Source organism: Microcebus murinus, chromosome 4, assembly GCF_040939455.1.
Source record: "Microcebus murinus isolate Inina chromosome 4, M.murinus_Inina_mat1.0, whole genome shotgun sequence".
Lineage (NCBI taxonomy): Eukaryota > Metazoa > Chordata > Mammalia > Primates > Cheirogaleidae > Microcebus > Microcebus murinus.
The window spans coordinates 4,327,347-4,336,563 of record NC_134107.1 but is presented as its reverse complement, the minus strand read 5'-3'; positions in this window follow the sequence as shown (position 1 = coordinate 4,336,563).

Genomic DNA, 9,217 nt, shown 5'->3' with positions numbered 1-9,217 from the left:
AGTGGTCCGCAAATCGGTCAGGTCCTAATCCCCAGAACCTGTGACTGTTCTCTCACCTGCCAAAAGGTGGGCCATTATCATGGGTTATCCATGTGGGCCCCGGATGTCATCCTCAGAGCAAAGAGGAGGAGAGTGCCATTCGACACAGAGAAGGCAGCCCTGGGCCTGCTGGCCTTGAGGGTGGAACAGGGGTCAGGGGCCAGGGAGCCGGGGAAGGCAGCTCTGGAACCTGGCAGCGTGGCTGGAAAAGGCCAGCAGAGGTTCCCCTCCCCCCAGAGCCTCCATGCCGGGCCAACCCCTGGATCTCAGCCCAGTGAAACTGACTCTGGACTCCTGACCTACAGAACAGTAAGAGAATGAAGGTGTGCTGTTTTAAGCCACCGCGAGTGTAGTAGTTGGTTATAGCAGCCACAGGAAGTGAACGGAGCATCTCTCTGGGGGAACCTGTGTGGGCAGAGCTGTGTGCAAGGGCTGGGCCGCCTTGGGCCATGGGTCATCCTGTGTCTCTCCTGCTTCCATCGGAGCTGCCCTGGGGAGAGAATGCCAGAGTCCTGGGAGCCTCTAGTCCACTGCCCCATCCACCAGGAGGAAGGGGCCCAGGACAGGCCCGTTTCTCCCTGTGATTACTTTTTTCTATTTGGGACAAATTAGACCTTCCCTCTCCCCGAGGCTCAGGTTATCAAAGGTGTGATGCTTGTCCAGTCACACTCACACTTGCCCCTCAGACCCCCGATGTCTGTGTCCATCAGGCTCCTGTTGGCCGGTTCCTCTGGGGACCACCCGGCACCTGCAAGAGTCCCCTTGGGACTGGGGGCTTATGGACACCCTAGACCCAGGAGGACTCCGCTGGGCTGAGGAGTCTGGGCTCCACCTGCCTGGCCACGTGGCCTTAGCAAAGCAAATTCCCTGAGCCTCAGTTCTCTTTGCCCTAAAGCAAGGCGAAAAGTCCCATCTTCCAGGACGTTATGGTGACTCAGCCGACAGGAGCGAGGCCCCTCACCTTGCTTTCTGCACGGGGTGCTGGCGGTGACAGCTGTGCAGCCCCCTGCTGTGGCCACTGGGGATTCAGCAGAAAACACAGGGTACCCCCACATTTAACCAGGCAGCACTTGGGCTTCCTCAGAAAGCTGTGAGCAGAATGGAAGAAGGGAAACCCCAGGGCCAGTCTGGGGACACCCCCAGGCCAGGGGAGGGGGCCAGGTGACAGGAGCCTGGGGACAGAGCCACATGGAGATGGGCCCTCCTGCTCTCTCCTGCTCCCTGTCCCCCACCGCGGTCTCACCTGACTGCACTCACCACTGGCACCGTGGGCAAGGGGACAGCCGTCCGGCACTTATCCTGGGACATCTGTGCTTTAAAGTGACTTTTGTGAACACGAAAAGTCTCCCTTGTGATCACAGAACCCTAAGAGGGAGAAGCAGCCGCACGCTGGCAGGCCCAGAGCAGGGGCGAGGCCTCACCCCAGGCCACGGTGTAGGCAGCACCCAGTAACGCAGAGGGGGGACAAGGTCTCCCTGGGGTCAGGGTCCTGGGGAAAGCCCTGGGCAGCCTGTCATCTGAGACGAGAGACCAGCCTGGACACCAGGCACTGGTCTGGCTGCCGGAGGGAGCGACTGCCATGAGCACTTGGCTCCGAGGTGTCTGTCTCGTGCCTCGACTCCGCCAACAGCCGGGACTCTGTGGAGGGAGGCTGCAGGCACAGCGACATCGCAGGGAAGAAATGAAGACGTGTCGGAGAGTCTTGGCCTTGTGTGGCGTGGTGGGCACTGCTGGCCCCCGGGGCCGGGGCCCCACTGCTGACAGCCCCAGGTGCCCCCACGGCCATCGCCGAGGCCCACTCTGTCCCTGATGTGCCCCAGGTGGCCCCACGGGCCATCGCCGAGGCCCACTCTGTCCCTGACGTGCCCCGCACAGGCCTCGGCTCTCAGATGCACATTCTCTTTTCTCTCTCCTGGGTATGATTTCTTGAAAACAATTTCTCCGCACCTGCTCTGCCTCCTCTTCACTGTGGTTTGAGTCAGAAATCAAACAGGTCACAAGCACAGTCTCCCAAGCCAGACTGCCTGGGAGCAAGTCCTGAACCCACCACCCAATAGCTGTGTGACCCTGGACAAGTCAGTCCACTTCTCTGGGCCTCCAAGTCCTCATTTGTGAAATGGGGCTGTGATGACGCTCATGCTGTGGGGCTGAGAGGGCCAAGCTGTGGTGGGGTGCGGCGCATCCTAGACACCTGGCCTCCCGCCACGCGCTCTGTGGGCAGCCTCTGCCCCTGCAGCACTGTTCTGCAGCTGGGCTTTCTGGGCCGCCAGGAACACCCTAACCCTAAACCCACTTCAGTTCTGCTCACCAGCACCCAGCACTGCAGGCTTACCACTGCCTCTCCCTGGAAATTTCCTGTTGCCAGAGGCAACCCCGGGCCGTAGGGCAGTGTAGTGTCAGCTCCTGGGCGATCTGCCATCCCGGGTGGGGCAAGGTCACGAGGCCTGTAGCGTGGGACCTCAAGGTCACGGTTTGCCTTCGCATCTGCATTAGGGGGACCCCACCTCGAGTGGACTCTGCACCCACGAGCTCTCAGCACCTGTTGATAACAGCCCCGGAAAGGGATTTGATGACAGAGCCAACATTTCCAGGAGTCCTTGGCCACAGTGAAATGTGGAGGCTTGGGGAGGGGAGAGAGGATTGGGAGCGGGGGCGGGGAAGCCTGGCGACAGCTGGGGGGAGGAGGCCAGGGCAGCAGGAGAGGAGAGAAGGGAGTGGGGAAGCCCGAAGTGCAGTCCACCCCGGATTTGTGTCGTCCACAAGGTTAGCCTCTGGGAAGAGCCACCACTTCCCAAGGTATGATTTTGAAATCTCTAAAAGTTAACTTAGACTTCATTGTGAATTTCCTCAAAGGTCCCTCCAAAGGGATTTTACTACCCAGCAAAACTTCATGCAAATCATTGATGGTGGCTCACACCTGTCATCCTAGCACTCTGGGAGGCCGAGGCAGGAGGATTGCTCACAAGGTCAGGAGTTTGAAACCAGCCTGAGCAAGAGTGAGACCTCATCTCTACTATAAATAGAAAGAAATTAATTGGCCAACTAAAAATACATAGAAAAAATTAGCCGGGCATGGTGGTGCATGCCTGTAGTCCCAGCTACTCGGGAGGCTGAGGCAGGAGGATGGCTTGAGCCCAGGAGTTTGAGGTTGCTGTGAGCTAGGCTGACGCCATGGCACTCTAGCCCGGGCAACAGAATGAGACTCTGTCTCAAAAAAAAAAAAAAATCTCTGGTCCTTTCCTCCTCCCTCCCAAGTCCTCTCTTGGCGGCCACTGATGAAATCTCCTGGAGTCCCCCCCCCAAACTGCTCCTCCCCTGGGGTGCTCCTCCCCTGGGGTGCCCGTCCCCTGGGGTGCCCCTGCCCTGGGGTGCCCCTCCCCTGGGGTGCTCCTCCCCTGGGGTGCTCCTCCCCTGAGGTGCCCGTCCCCTGGGGTGCTACTCCCCTGGGGTGCTCCTCCCCTGGGGTGCCCGTCCCCTGGGGTGCTCCTCCCCTGGGGTGCTCCTCCCCTGGGGTGCCCCTCCCCTGGGGTGCCCCTCCCCTGGGGTGCTCCTCCCCTGAGGTGCCCGTCCCCTGGGGTGCTCCTCCCCTGGGGTGCTCCTCCCCTGGGGTGCCCGTCCCCTGGGGTGCTCCTCCCCTGGGGTGCTCCTCCCCTGGGGTGCCCCTCCCCTGAGGTGCCCCTCCCCTGGGGTGCCCGTCCCCTGGGGTGCTCCTCCCCTGAGGTGCCCGTCCCCTGGGGTGCTCCTCCCCTGGGGTGCTCCTCCCCTGAGGTGTCCGTCCCCTGGGGTGCTCCTCCCCTGGGGTGCTCCTCCCCTGAGGTGCCCGTCCCCTGGGGTGCTCCTCCCCTGGGGTGCTCCTCCTCTGGGGTGCTCCTCCTCTCAGATCTCCTTCCTTCAGAAAGCCTGTTCTTTTCTTTCTTTTTTTCTTTCTTTTTTTCAGCATATTATGGGGGTACAAATGTCAAGGTTACGCACATTGCCCTTTCCCCCTGCCCCCTCGAGTCGGCGCTTCCAGCGCGTCCATCCCCGAGTTGGTGCACATGGCAGTCATTATGTATGCATACGCCCATCCCCTCCCCCCACGGCCACCCCATAGATGTTATTCCTACACGCACACTTAGGTGTCGATGAGCTAATACCAATTTGCTGGCGAGTACGTGTGGTGCTTACTTTTCCATCCTCGGGATACTTCAGTTAATAGAATGGGTTCCAGCTCCACTAGAAAGCCTGTTCTTGAGCGTCTCCTGTGTGTGTGTGTGTGTGTGTGTGTGTGTGTGTGCCCAGCGGCAGTCCCTTCCCCGCTGTGAGCATCCACTCACACTTCTCCACCACAGAAAAGGAGCCATGGAAGGCTCCAGCAGCCCGTACTTGGATGAGCAGCTAAATGGACCCACGGCCACCCTCCCCCGCGTGCCAGCGGACCAGTAACTTAGACGAAGTGGACCAGTTCCTAGAGAGACTCCCACTACTGAAACTGACTCAAAAAGAAGTTAAAAATCTGAATAGCAAGTAAAGAGATTGGATTAGTAATCAAAACATTTCCCACAGAGGAAAGTCTTATACCTCTGCAGTCCCAGCCCCCCGGGCTGCAGACTGGCACCATGGCCTCCTGTTAGGAGCCGGGCCACACGGCAGGAGGGCAGGTGAGCCAGCGAAGCTTCACCTGCATTTACCTCCGCTCCCCATTGCTCACATCACGGCCTGAGCTCCTCCCCTGTCAGACCGGCTGAGGCCTTAGTTGCAGGAAAACAAGCTCAGGGCTCCCACTGATTCTGTGTTACGGTAAGTAGTATAATTATTTAATTATATGTTACAATGTAATAATAATAGAAATAAAGTGCACAATAAATGTAATGCACTTGAATCACCCCGAAACCATCCTCCCTACCCCCTGGTCTGTGGAAAAATTGTCTTCCATGAAAACAGCCCCTGGTGCCAAAAAGGTTGGGGGCCGCTGCTGTACCTTATGGCTTCACTAGTGATTCTACCAAACACTTAAGAAGTAAACTCAATCTTATAGAAACTCTTACAAAAAAATGTAAATGGAGGGATTGTTTCCAAAATCATTCATACGACCCTGATGCCAAAGCAGGCAAACCCATTGTAAGAAAACCAAAGACCGATATCTACTATGAATGTAGATACAAAAAATCCTCAACAAATTGCTCAGCAAACAGAATCCAATAACGTGTAAAAAGAATTATAAACCATGACTGACTGGGTTTTCTCCAAGGAGTGCAAATGTGTTTTAACATCCAAAAATAAATTAATGTGACACATCACATTACTATTTGTGTATGTGTGTGTGTGTATTTTTTTTGTCTTAAAATTTTTTTTTTTTTTTTTTAGAGATAGAGATGGGGTCTCACTTTGCTCAGGCTGGCGTTGAACTGCTGAGCTGCAGCTATCCGCCCACCTCAGCCTCCCAGGAAGCTAGGACTACAAGCGTGAGCCACCATGCCAGGCCACATTACTATCAAAAAGGAAAAAAAAGAAAAAGACACGATCATCTCAATAAATGCAGAAAAAATATTCTACATTTTCCAAACACCTCTTCATGACTAGAACCACTAAACAAATGGAAGGAATAGAAAGGAAGTTCCACAGCTAGAAAATGCCCAAATATTTGGAAATTAAACAACACACTTCCAAGTAACATATGGGTCAACAAATTAGTCTCAAGAGGAATTGAAAATATTTTTAACTAAGCTGGTGCAGGTGTGCTCCTATAGTCCTCGTTAGTGGGAAGCTGAGGCAGGAAGTTGCTTGAGCGCAGGAGTTCCAGTCTAATCTGGGCAACATAGCAAAACATTATCTCTAAAAAATTAAAATTAAGGCCGGGCGTGGTGGCTCACGCCTGTAATCCTAACACTCTGGGAGGCCAAGGCGGGCAGATCGCTCAAGGTCAGGAGTTGAAATGAGCCTGAGCAATAGCAAGACCCCGTCTCTACTAAAAATAGAAAGAAATTAATTGACAACTAAAAAATTATAGAAAAAATTAGCCGGGCATGGTGGTGCATGCCTGTAGTCCCAGCTACTCGGGAGGCTGAAGCAGAAGGATGGCTGGAGCCCAGGAGTTGGAGGTTGCTGTGAGCTAGGCTGACGTCACGGCACTCTAGCCGGGGCAATAGAGTGAGACTCTGTCTCAAAAAAAGAAAAAAAAAAAAAAAGTAGATAAACTGAAGGCCAATATCTGTTAAAGAAGTCAAGCCAACAATTAATAACCTTCTATAACAGGAAGCATCAGGCCCAGAAGGTATCACTGGTGAATTCCACTGGACTTTTAAAGAAGAAATGACAACAATTTTCTATGATCTTCTCCAGAGAACAGAAGTAGAGGGAACACTTTCTAGGCAGAAGGAACACTTCATTCTAGGAAGGCTGTCACACCTTAATGCAAAAACTAGATAAAGGCATTACAAGAAAGGAAAATAACAGACCAATATTTCTCATGAATGTAGATACAGAAATCCTCAACAAAATATTAGCAAATTAAATCTAGCATGTGTAAAATGAATTATATATCACAATCAAGAGGGGTTTATTCCAGGCATCCAAGGCTGGTTTAACATTCAGATATAAATTAATATAATCCATTACATCGATGGGCTAAGAGAGAAAAATCACACAATCATATCAATAGATGCAGAAAAACCATTTGACAAAACTCAACACCTGTTCATGATAAAAGCTCCCAGCAAAGGAAGAAAAGAGTAGAACTTCTCACCCTGATGAAGAACATGGGCAAAGCCTACCGCTAACAGCACACTTCATAGTGAGAAACTAGATGTGAGATTGGGAACAAGACAAGGGTGCCCCTCACCACTCCCATTCCACATTATCTTAGCCTGTGCAGTAAGAACAGAAAAAAGAAACAAAGGGTGTACATATTGGGGAGGAAGAAATAAACTGCTTTTGTTTGCCCCTGATATGATTGTCTAAGCAGAAAATAACAAAGAACAAAAAATTCCTGTCTGGGAGTGGTGGTTCACGCCTGTAATCCTAGCACTCTGGGAGGCCGAGGCGGGCGGATTGCTCAAGGTCAGGAGTTTGAGACCTGAGCAAGAGCGAGACCCCGTCTCTACTATAAATAGAAAGAAATTAATTGGCCAACTAATATATATAGAAAAAATGAGCTGGGCATGGTGGCGCATGCCTGTAGTCCTGCTACTCAGGAGGCTGAGGCAGAAGGATCACTTGAGCCCAGGAGTCTGAGGTTGCTGTGAGCTAGGCTGACTCCATGGCACTCACTGTAGCCTGGGCAACAGAGTGAGACTCTGTCTCAAAAAAAAAAAAAATCTTGGAACTGATAAGTAATTATAGCAAAGTTGCAGGATACAAAGTTAATATGCAGAAATCACTTGCTTTTCTGTATACCATAAGTGAACAACTGACATCAGAAATTTAAAACATAACACTATGTAAAATAGCACTGAAAAAGTGACAGGTATAAATCTAACAAAATATGTGCAAGATCTATATGAGGTAAACTCAATCTCTGATGAAAGAAATTAAAGATATAAAAGAAAATGGAGGGATAGTCTACATTCATGGATGGGAAAACTCAATATTACTAAGATGCCAATTCTGGCCGGGCACAGTGGCTCACACCTGTAATCCTAGCACTCTGGGAGGCCAAGGTGGGTGGATGGCTTGAAGTTAGGGGTTCCAGACCAGCCTGAGCAAGAGCAAGACCCCGTCTCTACTAAAAATAGAAAGAAATTAATTGGCTAACTAAAAACATATAGAAAAAATTAGCTGGGCATGGTGGCACATGCCTGTAGTCCCAGCTACTTGGGAGGCTGAGGCAGAAGGATTGTTTGAGCCCAGGAGTTTGAGGTTGCTGTGAGCTAGGCTAAGGCCATGGCATTCTAGCTTGGGCAACAGAGTGAGACTCTATCTCAAAAAAAAAAAAAAAAAAAAGCCAATTCTTCCCAAATTAGTTTATAAATTCAATGCAATCAAAATAAAAATCCCAGCAAGTAATTTTGTGGATATCAAAAACCTGATTCTAAAGTTTATATGGAAAGGCAAAAGACTCAGAATAGCCCACATGGTGTTGAAGAACAAAGTCAGGGTCTGACACTACCTGGTGCAGGACTTACTACAAGGCAATGTGATATTGAAAAAGATTGGACAAATAGATCAATGGAACAGAATAGAAAGTCCAGAAATAGGGACACACAAATACAGTCAACTAATCTTTGACCAAGGAGCAAAGGCAATTCAGTGAAAAGGGTAGTCTTTTCAACAAAGGATGCTGGAACAATTGTTCATCCCCAAGCGAAAAAAGAGGAATCTAGATACAGACCTTACACTCTTTACTGAAAATAACTGAAAATGTATTATGTACCCAAATAGTTAATGCAATACAATAGGACTATCAGAAGATAACATAAGAGGAGATCTAGGTGGCCTTGGGTTTGGCAATGTTTTTTTTAGATACAACACCAAAAGCACACGGTACAAAAGAAGAAATGGATAAGTTGGACTTCATTAAAATTAAACACTTCTGCTCTAGAAAAGATGCTGTCAAGAGAATGAAAAGACAAGCCACACATTTTTGTAAAACACATATCTCATCAAGGACTGATATTCAAATACGAAGAATTCTTTTCTCTTTTTTTTGAAACAAAGTTTCGCTCTGTCACCTGGGCTAGAGTGCCGTGGCGTCAGCCTAGCTCACAGCAACCTCAAACTCCTGGGCTCAAGCGATCCTCCTGCCTCAGCCTCCCGAGTAGCTGGGACTACAGGCATGCGCCACCACAACTGGCTAATTTTTTCTATTTTTAGTAGAAACCAGGTCTTGCTCTTGCTCAGGCTCGTCCCAAACTCCTGAGCTCAAGCAACCCTCCTGCGCCTCCCAGAGTGCTACGGTTACAGGCGTCAGCCACTGCTCCTAGCTCACAAAGAACTCTTAAGACTCAACAGTAATACAAGGAACCACCAAATTAAACAATGGCCCTAAGACCTGAACAAACACCACAGAAGACATACAGATAGAAAATAAGCATATGAAAAGATGCTCAGCATCGTGTGTCATTAAGGTATTTCAAATTAAAACAGTGGGATACCACCGTGTAGTGGTATCTACTGGAATGGCTAAAATCCAAAACACACACAACACCAAATGCTGCTGAGGAACCTTCATCCATTGCTGGTGGGAATTCAAAATGGTACA